General features: G+C 41.2%; 1 protein-coding gene across 1 annotated transcript in view; it reads right to left on the bottom strand.

The window, feature by feature from the left end:
* MBNL1 (muscleblind like splicing regulator 1) overlaps positions 1-18,781 on the bottom strand; it is a 219,873-nt gene that overhangs the window by 200,447 nt on the left and 645 nt on the right. The gene's annotated exons all lie outside the window — the stretch shown is intronic.

The raw sequence follows: 18,781 nt of genomic DNA, 5'->3' as shown, positions 1-18,781 counted from the left end.
ACCCTGAGAGTATTTCTGTCATTCCCAAATGGGAGTGATTCATTTTAGGAGATCAGAGTTCAAGCAATGGATGTAAAATAATAGTTTCCGTGAGTCTTTTCCGCATGGAGAATGCCCAAACTCCTTTTACCTTCTCTTAAAAGGCATTGGGAGCGTTTAAAAACAAACATAAATTCTAGTGTCTTCAATTATCTTAGAATCAGGAAGACATGGGTTCAGATCCTGCCTAATGTGAGTCTACTGACTGTGTGACCTTAATCAATTCACTTAGCCTTTCTACAGCCAGGGAAACTCTGGAAAACAATAAGTTTTATCCATTTTAACTTTTAGTTACAGGACGCTAGTCATTCTTCACTGGGTGATCCTGAGTTTTTAAAAAAAATCTTTTAAAGACAAAATAGCTTGATTCACAAAGGCATCTGTTTTCTGTTAAAAGGCCTGTTGAACGACCCTAACTTCATTGTCATTTTCAGGTGCTCTGATTAATTTCTCTTCAGGGAATCAGTAGGAATAGGATTCAGGTAAACCATATTGTGTGCCTTCATCTTTCCCGAAAATCTCCACAACTGGTGGGGGGCATTGCGGGGATGGAGGAATACACAGTTTGTTTGGTGCTGAAAGATACCAATTAGTTTATATTGATCTATTAACTAATAACCAAGGAAAATGAATAGTGTAAATCAGGAATCACAGAATTTACAAAAATGGCGTTTCATTTTGCACTTTTATCCAATGACTATGCAGAATATTTAAGTGCATCCTTTTATTTTATACTTTGAATTTTGTCCTAACCCCCTCTGAAATTATGCTTAATTGACTTATACTTTTACAACTTTGCCTTGTACGCTTTCATCTGTCTCCCCTCCCCGACCCCACCAAAAATGGACAATGGAAAACATCGAGTTTTGTTTCTGTATTTGTGTTCCCAGTATAGACCCAATGCTGGCGCAGAGTAGGTGTTGATAAATGTTTGCTGAGTTGAATTAAAATTCTTTTGATTATAATTGTTACCACATTCTCTTCTCCTGTCTACTCTGGTGATTTTATTTAGAGAGTGAAATTAATAATAATTGATAAAAGCAATTATTTAGAGAGCATTCTGAAGTTCAAAAAGCCCTTTATAAATGTTTGATGTTTTAACAATCCCAGGAAATAGGGGTCGTTAGGACCCTCTTTTTACAGATGAGCAAAGTGAGTCTGAGAGGTTAAGTGACTTGCCCAGGGTCACACAGTTCGTAAGTGTCACGGTCTGCATTTGAACTCGGGTCTTCCTGAGCCCATATCCTGCACTCTGTCCACTGTAGCACCTAGTGGAAATTACTCAATTACTAGTATATTTAAGGTATTCTTTAGCAAGGACCATTGTTCTCCTTAATAAATAGCTGTCAAAGTTCTTAGACTATTTTCCCACTGAAATCGTCAGGCAGGGATGCCGAGAGAGGTAAGAAGGCCAGATGAGCGTGGCCCCCAGGAAGTTTCTATGAACCCAAGAACATGCCACATAGACTGTCCATGATCCCTTGGAAAATGTGCCTATGGGGCTGTGGTACAGATGGGATTGTTTTATCACTCAGAAAGACCCGGCTCCCAGCCTCACCTGTGGGGCTCACATGCTCAAGTCAGCACACTGCCCCCACAACTCTGATCCTAACAAACAAACAAAACTGCAGTTAATTCTGGCGAAACATCTCTTTCTACACAGATTCAAAATAAACACGCTTTACCAAACACTGTGGGGAGGAAAGGGGTAGCCAGGTGGTAAAGTGAAATGAGTGCCAGACAAGAGTCTGGAAGACTCTTCTTCCCAAGTTCAAATCAAGCCTCACAAACTTACTAGCTGTGTGACCGTGTGACCCTGGGCAAGTCACTTAACCTCGTTTGCCTCAGTTTCCTCATCTGGAGAAGGAAATGGCAAAGCACTCCAGTGTCTTTACCAAGAAAACCCCAAATGGGGTCACAAAGACTTGGACACGATTAAAAAATGACTGAAATGATGAAGCAAATAAAAAGCAAATTCCAATGGATTTGCTAAAGACAGAAGGTTCAGGAAATAAAAAGACCTAAAAAACAAACATAAAAGTAAAATGCCTTTTTCAGCCAACAGGCCATTTTTCATTCAGATTGAAAACAAATACAAGAAATGATTTTGACGGCCTGTCAAATGAGATTCATCCCTCTTAAAATGATGCCCACCAGTGGGTGGGCAAAGAAACTGACAACTGCTGGTGGGAGCTGTGCATGCCCAGGGATTCACAAGATCGTGTTCTGTCCCAGACAGGGCCCATGACTCCTCCTCGACTTGGCTGGCTTGTCCTCCTTCCTCCCTCTTTCTCTGATTAGCTCTCTCCCAGTCTAGCCTGCAGTCATCTCTGACATTGCCTGCCCCTCCCCATATCTAATGAGTCAACACTTTGAGGCCATTTTCAGTGTTTCCTCCATGAGTCACTCCCCTAGAACTCTCGCTTTCCTCCACTGGAGTTCAGAGCCTTGCACCCAGTGGTATTGAATAAATGTCTAATCAGCTGAATACTATTCTCACCCCTTAACCAATCTTTCCTCCATTTTATGTTCCACAAAAACATCAAATTAATTTTCTTGAAATAGTCTTATAAATTATTACTCCTTTACTCAAACACCTTTAAGGATAGATCCAAAATTCTTGGCATTCGAGGCTCTCATCAGCCTAGCTCCAAGGTCCCTTTTTAGGCCTCATCTCCTTCACTGCCTCTTCTTCATACAGTAACACACTGGCCTAGCCTCCCTGTACCCTACTGTCCAGCAAGGCCTTTTGCTCACCACACAGCTCCTCCTTCCCCCCATCTCCCATGCCCCAGGAACACAAATCCTGCCTCCCTGCATACCTCCCCAGCAGATTCAAGCTACAAGCTTCCCTTCGAGCGCCTCCAGATCATTCCAGTCCACAGAAAGGACTATTGCCTTTGGGATCCTTCAAACTTCTCACCTCCTACATGCCTGTGGAACAGATTCTGAATGATCAGGGCTCCCCTTCTCATCTGTACACAGTCTAGTCTGACACCCAGACTCTGAAGGGCCGGGAATCCTTGGTGAACTCAAAGCACTTAGCAAGGATAATTGATTGTTAAATCAGTGAACCTACGTCATGCTAAGGATCCCATGGTAACAAAATGGCCAGGTAACTTTTCACTGGAAAAGAACTTGGGTCTGATACATCTAATCTGCTCCTATTAAGCTCACTGAAATACGGACAATCAATGCATTTCCTGTATTATTAGCTACTAATATAAAACTTACATTTTAAAGCTCTGTCCAAAAAACCCAAAAGAACATATTTACCTAAGGAAGATAAAATGATCAGAAAACAACAAAAAACCAAATGTTTTGCGCATATTAGGTGTTTAATAAATACTGATTGAATTGAGTCGTGAAGTTTTCTACAATGAGATTTTCTAACACTGTCAGGTAATATTATATATGCGTCACATTTTTAAAATATAATCTTACAGGGAACCTGAGGAGCAGACCTTCCTTAATGTCAGTCACCAAGTACTCATGGAGTACTGACTACGTTCTCCAGGCACTGGGCTAAGTGAAAAGCGTACAGAAAAGCAAAAAGGCAGGGCTTGCTCTGGGAGAGCGCACAGGCTCACGTTCCTCCTGCTCTATTATAGAAAGTGGAAATCCTGTCATACTAGTTACATTTCTGAGAGTCCAGATTATCTTGTGAATCCTACAGGAGTAAGGATCCATTCTCCCCAAATTTCATGTCTCTGAAAGTCTAATGATGCAACAAAATAATTTATAGTTAAGTCATAGACTCAACAAATGTCAAAGTTGAATGGCAGACCAACTCTCTAGTTTTACGGATTAGCAAACTGAGGCCCAGAGAATCATAATGACCTGCCAAAGTCACACAGGAACAGGGCTTGGACGCCACCTTCAAGACCTCTGACGTCCTACTGTGCTTAGATAAAGTTGGCTAAAGTAAAGAATAAAAACCAAAGACCAACTACTAATATGAAAGCTACAGAATCCCAGTTACGCCTACAGGAGGTCTTCTATGTATATCCTCAAAGGCAGCGCAACAAAACAGAACAGAGACAGTGGAAGGTGGAGAGAAGCCAACTGTTAAAGAGGCAAAGGTTGCCCTGCTCCCCGGATGAAGTTCGGGCTCTGCTACTTTCACAAAGCATTTACAAAATCTCCAAAGACTTAAGCCACGACTCCATGGGCACCTGGTGTTTACTGCTAAGCCTATAAAGGACAGCACTTTAGCACTACTATAAAAACTAAACAGCTCATTTTAAGTGTTTCTTGTTAGAGATGATACATGGCCTAAATCAAGGCCAAGCAGTGGGCGGCTAAAGCAGAATCACATTGTACAAGGCCTTCTTGATTTGATGAGGTCGTCTAAATGGGAGACACAACATAATCCATCACTTCCATGATATGGACTTTTTTTTCACCATAAAACTATTGCCCTCATCAATTATTTTGAAAACATGTAAAGGAATCCAATGCAAATAATGCTTACAGCAATAAAGCTTTCTATTCTTTGGGATATAGGGATAAACTTGTTGGAAACTTTGGGAAATGGGATAAACTTGTTGGAATGTAATGGATTCAGTGGGATTGAATAAAGTGTTTACTTTCCAAGAGTATAAATGGCAGGGCTATGCCTGAATGTGAAAATTCAATGAAGGTTAAGTTTCAGACATATTAAAAATTAAGTATGCTTTCATTCATTTATTTATTCCCTAAGTATTTATTAAATATCTACCATATGCCAGGCACTGGGGACATGACAAGGGTTTGATAAAAAACAAATAATTCTTTTACTTCAAGTAGTTCTCCATCTATTTGGGAAAACAGCATATTAAAAAAAATTAAAAGAGGGGAGGCTAGCTGGCGCAGTGAATAGAACACCGGCCCTGGAGTCAGGAGGATATGAGTTCAAATTTGGCCAGAGACATATAACACCAAAAAAAAAAAAAGAAACACACACACACACACACACACCTAGCTGTGTGACCTTGGGCAAGTCACTTAACCTCAATTGCCCTCCCCCCCAAAAAAATTAAAAGAGCAGAGGCTAGGTGGTGTGGTGAATAGAGCACTGGCCCTGGAGTCAGGAGGACCTGAGTTCAAATTCGGCCACAGACACAACACCAAACACACATGCACACACACACACACACACACACACACACACACACACCTAGCTGTGTGACCTTGGGCAAGTCACTTAACCTCAATTGCCCTCCCCCAAAAAAAATTTAAAAGAGGAGAGGCTAGGTGGTGTGGTGAATAGAGAACAGGCCCTGGAGTCAGGAGGACCTGAGTTCAAATTCAGCCACAGATACAACATACACACACACACATACACACACAAACCCAGCCATGTGACCTTCGGCAAGTCACTTAACCCCAATTGCCCTCCTCCCCCCCAAAAAAATTAAAAGACTAGATATAAAGTAATGTCAGTAGAGGGAGGCAATGGTGGCAGCAATTTGCCAGACCACACATAAAAAGGATGCTATATGGATTTTCTGTGTCATAAAAATGAACAACTAAAAGGTCAGGACGAAAGAAGACATTTCAAAACAAACAAGTTATTTAGCAAAAGTGGTCAATAAACACTTTCTGCTTGTTAATCCAGGTCTTAACCATTACTCAACCAGTTGGAAAACTTGACAAATCTCTGTGGTTCCCCAAATACCTGTTGCTAAAATATATTTCTGTTACAAAAGCAAAAACAGAGAGACTGCACACTGTGTCTCCTAAATAAGCTTTCCTTCTCAGATGATTCTAAATGCTCAGTGTTTGTTTCCTGCAAAAATGAAACCTGGAAGCCGATGGCATTTTAAAAGGGAATATCCACTGGTTCTGCATTTGTATTGTTAGCAAGAACCCTGCGGGAGGGGAAACGCCCTTTGCCAACACAGGCTGGCATTTTATTTACAACCAAGCGTCTTAAAGAAAACTCAGAAGAGCTGTGATTAAGCAGTACACCAAGCCAGGGACGCAGAGACAGCACAGCGTTTTATGAGGGCTCCGTTTTCAACCAGTCCAGCAGTTTCTGAGACTAGCCTGCCATCCACTAAGGCACACTCGTTCTAAAGTATAGAAATAGAATCCTGATTGAAAGCAGGGCTATTAGCAGAAATAGTTGCATGTAGGGATTAACTTTGTTATAACATTTCAAAAGCTCTCCTAGAAAACACACACACACACACACTCTATTTGTTCTATTTTCTCCTTAGATGACATAACAACTCAATTTATTTAATTATTTCAGAACAAGTTCAAAATCTCGGCAGAAAAAAGGTAGATTTTTCTTTTGAATAGGACAGTGAGGACCTCTCCATTGCTTTGACAAAGGACTGCAGGGGAGAGAAAGCTCAGCTTGGTTGAGTTCTGAAGCCTTTGTCTAAAACTTGCTCTCCAACAAAAATGCAAGAGCGTCCTTTTTTAGGGAAGGGCAATCAGAGGAGTGAAAGGTCGGCGCTGGAAGGGGCTGCCCTCACTTCGCTTCGGTGCGTATCTGAGTGAGTCGCACTATTAGAAGCTCCCATTGTTGAACCGTTGCAGGTGTGAAGAGAGAGAGACAGTCAGACACTTTTCTTCTACTTAAGCAAAAGTATCAGGTAAAAAATGGACGTTAACAGTGCAAAGAGGACTGAGAACAAGGCCTAGCAATGTACAGCAGGAACAGGAGCAGAGAAAATAGAAGCCACGGTGCAATCTTGAAGCTAGGGGAGGCTAGGGGGTGCGGTGGGTAGAGAACTGGCCTGGAGTCAGAAAGACTCATCTTCCTGTGTTCAAATGTGGCCTCAGACACTTACAAGCTGTGTGACCCTGGGCAAGTCACTTCACCCTGTTTGCCTCAGTTTCTTTCTATGTAAAATGAGCTGGAGAAGGAAATGGCAAACCACTCCAATATCTCTGCCAAGAAAACCACCAAGGAGGTCACAAGGAGTCAGACATGACTGAGATTCCACAATAATACATAGTCTTGAAGATATTAAAAAGGTATCCACAAACACACAGATATATTATAATAATGGGATCAAAAAAAAAAAAAAGAACCCAACTTCACCAAATCATTCTCTACGGTCAGAGCTAAAATAAGGCGTATTCTCCTGTACCTTTAGATAAAACCGAATACCAAGTCTGAATCATCTCACAAAAGATATGATAAACTTATTCCCTTGTAAATAGAGATTGAAACATGACCTATGTGATGTCTGTGTGATACAGGTCTGAACATGCGTGATACAGACACGTCCCCATGACAAGGAGGACCCCCGTTTGGCACAGAGGCCACTCACCTAGATCCTGAAGGGCTACCAAAGAGTGAGACAGAAATCTGCTTCATTCACTGAATAACCAGGACATAGCCATATATGTGTAGCAAGCTATCTAATTATTACATATATATAATATATATAAATACGAATATATGAGGTATAAATAATATATAAGTACATGTGTAAATATAAACATGTAACCATAAATATACATATATGTGTAGCAAACAGAAACCATGAATTAGGGTTCTATTTGGACTTCTGTTTTTTTCAGTGTTTTTGTTTTAAGTATTAAACGGCTTAATCAATAATTTTCCAGATACGTTTAACTATCCCAAGAACTTAAATTCATTGGATCAGAAATCTAGAGCCCCAGGGCTTCCAAGCTCAGCTAGTATATGCCCTTTATTTTACAGATCAGGGGATTAAGATCCAGGGAGAATATGAACTTCCCATACAGGCAGGAAGGATCTATGGTAGGATTCGAAATCAGGCCCTCGGCCTCTGCAGCTGGGGTCCTTTCGAGTTAAGGACTGAAGCTTAGCCAGTAGTTTGTGTACTCAGGCTTCTAATTAAGGCATGGACTTAGCCTTCACATGGGAGGTAAAAATAGAACCATTGTTCATTGTGCATGTGTGTGTGCATGCGTGTGTGTGTGCATGTGTGTGTCTCTGTGTGTGCATGTGTGTATGCGTGTGTGCCTGTCTGTCTGTGTGTTTCCTTGCTCTGGCCATTAGCTTGTCCAGATGAAAACGATAAGGCTATCATTAGAGACTGGTGATGGGGCTGATTGCTTTGGAAGAACTTTCCTCAACACCTTTTTTTTTGTGATATCTCTTAGCTTGGAGATGATGTTCCCCAGAGTCAGGTCTGTGACAGACTGGTGTATGACGGCTGACTCTGAACTGGCTAAGGTGACTGATTTATGGAAAAACAAAATTGGTCCTGAATGATGCTTGCCATGAAGGACCACATATGCTTAATGCATGGCGTATAAACAAATGCATGGGGCCATATTATGGGAATGCATGTACACACAGGCAGGCATATCTACACATGTGATACACATCATATGAATACACAATACATGTATATAAAACACGTGGCATTTCCATGATGCTTTAGCCTTGCAAAAACTTCTTCTGTTTACCTGATATTTGCCCCAGCCTTGTAAGGGAGGTGCTCTTACATGTTCGGCTGAGGAAATGAGATCTGATGGAGTTAAGGGGCACCGTGGTCAGGCTTCACATTCAGCTCTGCCTGACCCTTTAGGTCCAACGCTCCAACTGCTAAGGCCCCAATCCACTTCCCAGGCACTGGGCCCGCCTGTGCAGATGCATGTAGAAATGTATGTTCACACGCATAAACACACTCATGCACGGATGCATTGTTCTAAAAGTCTTAATGCAGTTTAAGTTTTACAAACATACATACACACAATTCTATGAGACCTGAGGCTTTTTTATCTTTCTGTGTGTCGTCAATCCTTGGTGGAGTGCCTAGCACATAAAAGGTGTCATTTATAATGAGTGTTTATTGATTAACCGACCACACAGACACAGACACACACAAACACACACATGTGTGCACACACACAAACCCACATGCACACATACACATCTTGAGGGGAACTAGACCTATGATTTCATTGCTCTGGGGGGCTCCTAGTGACAAAAGTCTCTCTCACTACAGATCAGCCTTTTTCAGCAACAAATATCCTTAGAAAGTCACCTGGGGCACTCACACATTAAACAGTTGCACAGGGTCACAGAACCTGGATGTGCCAGCGGTATTTATGGGTGCCCCCAAGTGTTTCAGACTGCACTAAGACTTTTAGGACTGTGCATGTGTGTTTTGTGTGGATGACCACATATGCATGTGCATATTTGCCATAATCTTCTGTTTTTAAAAATAAAATGGAACTTTACAAACACCTATAGAACCACCTCACTTTCCAAATGAAAAAAGATACATGTCAGCTGCTCGGTTAATTGGAAGAACACAGGGACCAGCGGGGGGTGAGACCGGGGAGCTCTGGGCTCCAGAACCTGAGCCCTGGGATGGGGTCAGAGAGGAAGCTCTTCCCCTTTGTACTGCGTCCGGGACCACCCATCTTTTGCTTATGAGGGAATGATCTCTGGTGTGGGGTTTATCCAGGCTTTGTTTCTCTTTTTCTTGGTGCCAGTCTCTTGATGATTTCTCTGTTCATTAGCGTTGGCATCAGAAAATGGGAATGAGAAAAAATACAAAGCAGAACAGGAAATGATCACAAATATTCTATTCTGTGATGTGTTCTTGTCCCTGGGGAAGGCGACCAGGCCTGACACAAATTCTAGGCTTGCCTCTCCACCAGGTTTTCTCAGCCTGCAGAAGGACTTCCCCAGATACCCAGAACTGAGAACACAGAGTTAACAGTGGCTAGCAGCCCCAGCACATGGCTGATGGCACATGCACACAGGCCTGGCATCAAAAAGAACTGACTTGAAAGGTCAAGGTTAGGGCTGGGTACTGATGCTAAGAGGCCCTAACTCTCTGAGGCCGGAGTTCACAGTAGCCTTCCAATAGCACGTCCAAATAGAAACCCTCTCCTCTCCTCTTCCCTAAGTCAACATTCGTTTTGGTTCAAAAATCATTTATTGTGCCTCTATCTACCATGTACAAAAGGCTGTCCTAGGCCAAGATAAATAAGACGGCCTAGCCCTTACAAAACACACAGTCTACCAGGGAAGATAAGATATTTGCAGGAATAACTCTAATGCAAGGCAGATGGTGATAAAGACCATGACAGAGGGACAAAGTCCCACAGGGGACGTGGGAGGAGGGAGCAACTAATTCTGCTGAGGACCGGGAAGGAGGCGGAATGCGGGTGGCATGAGGACTGGGCCTTCAAGCATATTCTAAGGAGAAGGAAGGGTGTTCGCAAAGGCACAAAGGCAGGAAACAGTGCCAGGAAACAGAACCTTGGGGACCAGGAAGTGGAAAGTTGTGGGGGGAGGGAATAACTGAAAGGCAGGCTATTTACTGACGTCTTGTTAATCAGTCATTTTCAGACGTAGCCCATTTAGGGTTTTCTCGGCAGCCATACTGGAATGGTCTGCCATTTCCTTCTCTAGTCCATTTTACAATTGAGGAAACTGAGGCAAATAGGGTTAAGTGACTTGCTTAGGGTCATTCAGCTAGTAAAAGTGTCTGAGTCCAGATTTGGCTTCAGGAAGATGAGTCTTCTGTATTTAGGCCCACTGCACCACAAAGCTGCCTAGTTACTGGCTGAATAGTTTTTTTGTCTAATCAATGTTTTTTTTAATGTTATCTAATGAAAGGGACCAATGATACACATATGTCTAGTCACCTTCCACTAGAGAGAACTCCTCCACCACCACCCTGAGGGAGAAAAATACCTTAATTAAGAGTGAAATAATTAATGAAATTCTAACTTAAATGATCTGTAAATAATAATACTTGCTACTCCTACTCCTTTTTGATTTTTAGAGTTGAGTGGAACTGTTTAAGGTGATAATTTTGATCCTTCATTCGTTAATTTTCTCAGTAAAAATTTCTCAAATATCTATTATGTATAAACCACTATGCTCAGGTTAAAAATGTGAACAGCCCAGTTAGTTCTGCCCTTCAAGAAGCTGGTGGGCACATCTCCCAGCTACGGGGATTTTCCCTGTTCTCCCCATGCCGAGAGCTTTCTCTCCCTCCCACTTCTGCCTCTTGGCTTCCCTGGCTCTCTTTGAGCCCCAGCTAAAGTCCCCCCTTTCACAATTCACCAAAATGCTAGTGTCTTTCTTCAGCTGGTTACCTCCAGTTTCTCTTGCATGCATCATGTTTGCATGTGATTTTTTGTATGTTGTATCTCCCATTACAGTGTGAGAGACTGCACTGTTTTGTTTTGTTTTGTTTTTTAATTTTCCTTGTCTCCCTAGGGCTCGGCACAGTGCAGGAAACATTAGGGGCTGGAAAATTATAACCTGACAAGAGAAGGAGAGAATGCTATCAAAGTTCAGAGGAGGAAAAATGAGACCTTGTGCATCTGGGCACAAGGCATTTGGGAAGACTTCGTGAAACAAGGGTATTTGCGGGTTTTGAGAATGAAACACCCATCAAGAACCTATAGTAACATCACCGTTTGAGTTATGCCTGAAGAGTGGAGACGACTTTGGTTATTGTAGTCATTTTTTTAAACAGTCAGTTTTTACTTTGTGCTTTAAATTCTCTTCCTCCCTCTAACTAGTCCATCCAATGAGAAGGCAAGCAACATGATCTTCATTATACATGTGAAATCATGCACAACATATTTCCATATAGGCCATATGGAAAAAAATAAAGTGAAAAAACATGCTTCAATGTGGACTCCGCTTCCCAGCTCACTCTCTGGTGGGAGAGGGTATTTTTAATCATGAGTCCTTAGGAGTTGTCATGGGTCATTGCAGTGATCAGAACAGTTAAGTCTTCATCATTCTTACAACACTGTTATTGCTATGTAGAATATTTTCCCGGTTCTGCTCACTTCACTTTGCATCAGTTCAGGCAGTTCTTTCCAGGGTTTTTTTTTTTTTCTGAAGCCATTCGCCTCAGGATTTCATATGACACAATAATAGTCCATCACAATCATTTAGCACAACTTATCTAGCCATTCCTCAATGGGTGGGCTTCCTTACAATTTCTAAATTCTTTGCCATAATAAAAAGAGCTGCTAGAAATGTGTTTGTACATAGAAATCTCTATTTTTCTTTGATCTCTTTGGGATACAGACCTAGGATGGATGGGTAAGCAAGGAAGCAAGGGATGAAGAGATCTGAGGAATGGCAGGTGGAGGAGAAATGAGAGAAGATGAAATCCAAACACAGAGGGCCTTGAATGTATTCTTATGGATCACCTAAGCAGCTGCGCCGTAGACCCTGCTTGAAGTCCAGGGTGTCTCAGGATCCCACACCAACTAGAACACCATACACTGCTAGATGACAAACAAATAAATGATTTTCTAAATATGACATAGGAACAAGCATTTACTTTCACCAGTGACAGAAATCTCTCAGCCACATTTTTTTTTGTTCTATTAAAATCCATGGTTTTCTTTTTAAGCTTCTGATTAAAATCTGCTTGCCAATTTCCACATCCCCCTTTTCTGAGAGAGAAAGAATACTTGGGATGAAGACTTGCCTCTGACAAATACTAGAAACTCTATAGTGCTGTAAATTGTGTACAAGTTACTGAAATAAGTGGGAAGGATTTTAACATAAGGAGTCCCCACTCCCTATGTAAGGGTATGTAGGTGGTGTCACAGTGGATAGAATGCCAGGAAAATCCATCTTTCTGAGTTCAAATCCAGCCAGGCACTTACTAGGTGTGTGACCCTGGGAAAATCACTTCACCTTTTTGACTCAGTTTCCTCATCTGTAAAATAACCTGGAGAAGGAAATGGTAAGCAACTACAGTGTCTTTGCCAAGAAGCCCCAAAAGGACTCACAGAGAGTTGAACATGACTGAAAAACTACTGAAAATCCTGCTGGAAACACAGGATGGACCAAAAAACAACCCCCCAAACTGATATATATTGGATCCATTTCCTCTCTGGAGTGAAGCACCTGAACTCACGGGGTAGACTGATGCACCTGTCAGTTACCTGCCTGTTGGGCCACCTTGGTTTTGACCAACGTTCAGATTATCACTTTGTTTTCTCTTAGGGGAATATGCCCACGCATAGGTTCCCTTTCCTACTTCCATTGGGTGTTTTCCCAACATTTATTACTCTGGCATTTCTTATTACATATCTATCCATTCCTAGTAAAAAGCCAAACAAAAAACCTAATGCCAAAAGCTATTCATCTTCAGGAACGTGAGCCTGAGAACAACGTATCTTTCTAGTAGATAGAGGAGGATGTGTTACAGTAAGATGAAAAGAATAAATGGAGGGCCTCTGGTTTATTTAGAAAAAAAAGACACTTGGAACAAAAAATAGCCTACTACTTTTGATCTGAAGAAAATATAAATAACAAAAATAGAACAATCAAAAGAGACAAAAAAGGAATCTACTGACTTGAGTACTAATAGCAGACCAAGAATTGAATAAGATTTTAGAAAAAAAATAAAAGTATGTAAAGTTGAATGCAAAATCAGGTAATTCTAATTTGCCAGAATGAATGTAATTAAGATTTGTAGTATTTTGTTTTTTTTTCTTTTTTTTTTAAGGCACTCAGGGTTAAGTGACTTGCCCAAAGTCACAAAGCTACTAAGTGTCATAGGCAGGATTTGAATTCAGGTCCTTGTGACTCCCCAGCCAGTTCTCTACCCACTACACCATCTAGCTGCCCCATCATTTCTCTTTAAGAATACTGAAATCATACAAAGGATTATCTCTATGTCAGTTTATTGAATTTTATTTATTTTAAATTTATTGAATTTTATTATGTCTACTACAGAAGATACAAATATATGTAAAAGAACCCCTCTCACAATCTAACTAAATGCTGGTAAAGTGCTGATGCCAATTATTCATTTTTTTTACAACTGTATTTGATCATATATTCCTAACATGTGGATTTCCTCCACACATACTTTTTTTAGAGGATGGACATCTTTAGCTAATGAATCTATTACATCATCTGATCAATGCAATGACAGCGATCAAAGGTGAGGCATATTCAAAAATAATGCCTAGATATTTGGGCTTACAGAACTAGAATGCCGTATTCTTTGTGTGGATTTCACGAAACAAAGTTTAGCGTAGAAATGAAAAACCAGCGACTTGAACATGGAAAAGGAGAAATCTTTGCAGCAGCCAGTGAATACTTCTCATATTTTTGATAGTGTGATAGCAAAACTTCTAAGTGGTCTGAAGAAATTCACTGGAGGCAAGCTTTCTATTTAGAAAAAAAAAACGCAGGTGAGTGTGATTTGTGCCTAATGAGAGCTCTGATACTATGGGTGTAAGTTGGTATTTACATCTTTTGGCGTATAAAGATGTGCCTCAGTTTCTTCCACTAATGTCAAAGCAGTTTTCTAAGGGACGTCTCTACCACCTGAAGCATAATCCTATTTCAGAGACATCACATACATGTTTTTACAATAATTGGTCTCAGGGGAAAAGTAATTCTCAAGAAATATGACCAGATTTCATCTTGAGATTAATATACCCATAAGTACTATAACAAGGGGCAATCACAGACTTAGAGAAAGATATCAAAGAAAATGGAAGGGAAAAAGTGCCAAACATAGAATGCATAATATAAAAATGTAAATCCATCAAGAAGGCTTCATTTTTAAGACTATCCCAGGCCCATAGGACAAGATGATGTCTTTGAAAATATGAATGAACTTATGACAAAGACATGCCAGGCTCTGAACCATAAGCACAAAAATTGTTGTTTTTTTTTAATGAAATAATATATTTTACAGTCTACTTTTAGAGAAGACACAGCCACATCTTTCACATTGGAGGGAATTCTCAAGAACACAGAACAGTCCACGGATTCTCAGTAATAAAAACAAAACCAGATCAATATGTGTAGTGCCATACAACAAAGGTTTCTTCCTGAATCTTCTGCTTCCCACTCAAAGAGCACTGAGATGCATGATAGGATTGAGCTGGGGTCTCACCTTCCTCTCTGTATACATGAGTTGGTCTTGGACACTGATGGGAAAATATTCTCCAACTTGCTTATAAAGCATGCATCCTTTTGACATGGGTAAGCAATTTGGTCCCACCAAAAGAATATACTGGCACCTGTTATTTACCTTCTTATATTCTTCAAGGAAATCTTATTAATTTGTATGCATGGCAGAGGATACGTGTCTACCTCAGGTGTGAAAACATCCCAAGAGAATGTCATAAGGGTGGAGCCCCATTGTCTTTTGTTTATTTGTCAGATTCTTTCTCAAGAATGAGACGGATTACAGAATCAATTTTTCCCATTCTAAAGCAATTAAGTATAGCTAGGTTGCAGCAGAAAGAGAGTTCTATTAGCCTTACCTATTACAGTAACTCACTATTATCTCCAGGAAAAGGCATTTCTTTTGGGTAAGTTTATTAATGTTGGGTCAACAATTCTCTTTTTTTCTCTAAGGCGGGAAAAAGTCAGAGGAAAAGAAAACATATATTAAGCATTTTAAGATAATGGCTATTTACTGAAAATTCTATTTTAAAATAAATCCGAAGTTCAGGACAATGATAAGTATGGTGTTTCTAAAAGGTTCCTAAGTAGCAATCAGGCTCTATTCTGGTCTACAAGAGGTGCTAAGACTCATCCCCTAATTATAAGCCTTTTCTCTGTTATTACCACCTCACCATTAAATCTCTAAACTAAACAGTAGTTTCAGGAAAATAAAAATAGAAGTAAGAAGGTGGGTTTTTATCCAGTAATTTGGAGACTATCTTTATTTTGAGGGAGATTTCTAGATCAACTACCTTTCCTCTCCTTAACAAAGAAGTTGGTTTTTTGTTTGTTTATTTAGATCAGGCCTGAAAGAGTAAATGAAATTTCACTCAGGCTTTCTTCTACATTCCCTGCTTTTGAGTTTTATCCCCCATTACCAGAAAGCATGACATTTACTTTCTCCAGTCTAAAAGACGACTTAATTTAGAATCTTTTCAGAGTAATATTCTTTCTAATCAATACCGCCATTTGGATTTTATACTGACTCACAGATAATTGCTATCGAGCTGGAAGGGCCCTGAGATGTATGACCCTCCTGAGGCCCACAGTAGTTCAGTGACTTGCCTGGAGTCACATGATGGGAAGAGCCATAGGTGGAATTGGGGTCCAGGGCCTTGAACTTGAAAAAGTATCCCTGATCCTTGGACTACCCACATGGGACTAACAGAAGGGAGAAGGTTTCAGCCCCTCCCGCTCTTTTCTCCTTTTCTCCACTAACATTCTGAGTTTCACTTCCATTTCCCTGAAATCATCCTGGCTGTCTCTCCTGTACTAACCTTGCCTTGTTGTGGTATAAAACCAACCACCGTCTATTTGTTCCTGTAAATCAATTGTAGCAAATAAAATTTCAATGGCCAACTGAGCATTTCAATCTGTGAAGATACTACTTTCATTACCACGTTATTAACTCTTAGATTACAAAGGCTCCTGACTGACATACGAAGCAATATTTTAACCCAATTTCCTAAGAGGAATCTGAATGTTCTGTTCCTGATCCAAAGATGCAGATAGCTTTTTGTCTTTTTTTAAATTTTGGTGTCATTTTATAAGAATCCTATGACCAAAGGCAAGCCGGGGTGCCAAAATGAAAACAGGAGGAAGATTTTGTCTGAAGTATGCAAAAGGTAAACACAGTAACGCTCCCCCAAAGCACAGTTCACAAGCACTCCTCTGTTTTCTGTCTTGCCATTTAAGAAATAGATCTGTTAGACAAATATGCTTCATGGCACAAAACTAGACCAAAAAAATAGAAGATTAAAAAACTCTCCAGGCCCATACATATGAGGGTTTTCTGAGTCTCCAGATAATAATAATAATCGATGATTATGTTTTAAGTGGCACTGTAATTACAGATTTTCTGGGGCTGACAACCTGTTCCCTAAAACTCAAAGGTTATTCTGTTTTTCCACCTCTCATTAAGGACATCAAACTGAAATCTTTGATGAGACCTCTCAAAATCTCATTACTGAGTCTACATGTTCAAGTCTCTATGTTCAGCTGGCTCTCTTCTCTAGCAAGGCAGGGAAATGACACAGGGCTACCTGTGAGAGAATCCATAAGAAAAGAAAATCGACAAAGGCCCAATGGAAATCTGAGCCCAAGGGACGCCAAATCTCCCGGTGTGAGACCTCCGATTTTAGTCAGTGATTATGGGTGACAGAGATGGGATTCCCAAGGGAGTTCCTTATTTTTCTTATTTAACAGCTAAGTCCAGGATACATATTAATGCTGCCAGAAAGACACTGAAACTGTCTTGTTTTAAGAAGGTCCAGAGAAGCTGAATTTTACAATTACTGAATTTCGTTTTAAAAGCCTCCATGATAACAGTTTATCTGGGAGGAAATGGTCCACAGAACTAAGCCTCCCAAGGGCTCGTGCACTGTGCTAACATGGAGCTGACTAGCATGGCGTGGGACACTAGCCTAAATCAACTGTCTGTATATAACCTGCAAACATACAGTCAGTTCAAAGAGAGAAGGGAACAGTATGTCCAGAGGAGGGGGTGGGGGTGTAGGATTTCAAAGCCCAATGCAGTGGGTCTGTAGATCCCAAGGCATTAATTAGTGCTCGTGTGTGTGTGTGTGTGAGTGTGAGTGTAAGTGTGTGTGTACGCACGCATTAATTTGTTGTTCTTGCCGGTCGGCGCAGGCCTAACTTTGTTGCATTGACTCCATTTTACAGTCATGGGCTTGTGTCTGCGTGCACGCCCTGCAAAGTTAATGGTGATGAACTTTGTGACAGGCCCTCTCGTGTATGAATACAAGAGATCATGCCTCGCTCAGAGGCTCCCAGCAGAGCCAGCCTCTCCCCTCAGGCCCTGCAGACCTCAGATGATTATTTTGTCTGCACCCAAACAGCAGTAAACTACTAAGAGGGATTTTCTTTTCCTTTTTTTTTTTTTAAAAAGCCCTCCACCATCGACCCTCCGCCATAAGAGGCTTGGGAATCACAGTATTCTCACATGACACAATGCTGCCAATAAAAGATTCCAGCTCCATTTAAAAAAGGGGGTGGGGGAAGCCAACATATTTTTCCTGCTTTTGTCCAAACCCTGGAGCCCCTGGTAGGGATTATTGATTACTCTGCTTCACCTTGAGTCAAAGCCAGGAAAAAGCCACCTCCAGAGTCCACCAAGGCACCTTCACCACTTAGGGTTTGTTTTTTTTTTTTTTTTTATGGTTTGTGAGTGACGCACTAGAAAACTGGGGAGAAAAAAAACGAAAGAAAGAAAACCTCCCTCTCATGCAGGGCGTCTTCCGCCCCATAAACTTGGCAAAAAGCAAACTGTACTGAAATACTCCACTCCCCATATAAGGCAGCCCAGCTAAACATGTCATGCGTAATTTATGTTCAGTCGGCGGAGAATTAACCTTTCGGTGAACATATTTGGCCCATATGAAAGGCAGGCTGGATGGCAGAGGGAGGAAGGGGGCTAAGAAGCCAAGCTCTTTCGGGGACACTGCTCTGAGCTCTCCCTTAGAGCCCCCAGGGGCTGGTGCTCTCTCTCTCCCTCTCTCTCTCTTTCTGTCTCTCTCTCTGTCTCTCTCTCTCTCCCTCTCTCTCTCTTTCTGTCTCTCTCTCTGACTCTCTCTGTCTCTCTCCCTCTCTCTCTCTTTCTGTCTCTCTTTCTCCCTCCCTCCCTCTCTCTCTGTCTCTCTCTCTCTCTGTCTCTATCCTCTCTGTCTGTCTGTCTCTCTCTCTCTCTCTCTGACTCTCTCTGTCTCTCTCTCTCTCTCCCTCTCTCTCTCTTTCTGTCTCTCTTTCTCCCTCCCTCCCTCTCTCTCTGTCTCTCTCTCTCTCTGTCTCTATCCTCTCTGTCTGTCTGTCTCTCTC

Source organism: Petaurus breviceps, unplaced genomic scaffold (assembly GCF_028583685.1).
Source record: "Petaurus breviceps papuanus isolate PSGF00001 unplaced genomic scaffold, PetGlider_PUasm1.0 173, whole genome shotgun sequence".
Lineage (NCBI taxonomy): Eukaryota > Metazoa > Chordata > Mammalia > Diprotodontia > Petauridae > Petaurus > Petaurus breviceps.
This window is presented reverse-complemented; position numbering and strand designations above follow the sequence as displayed.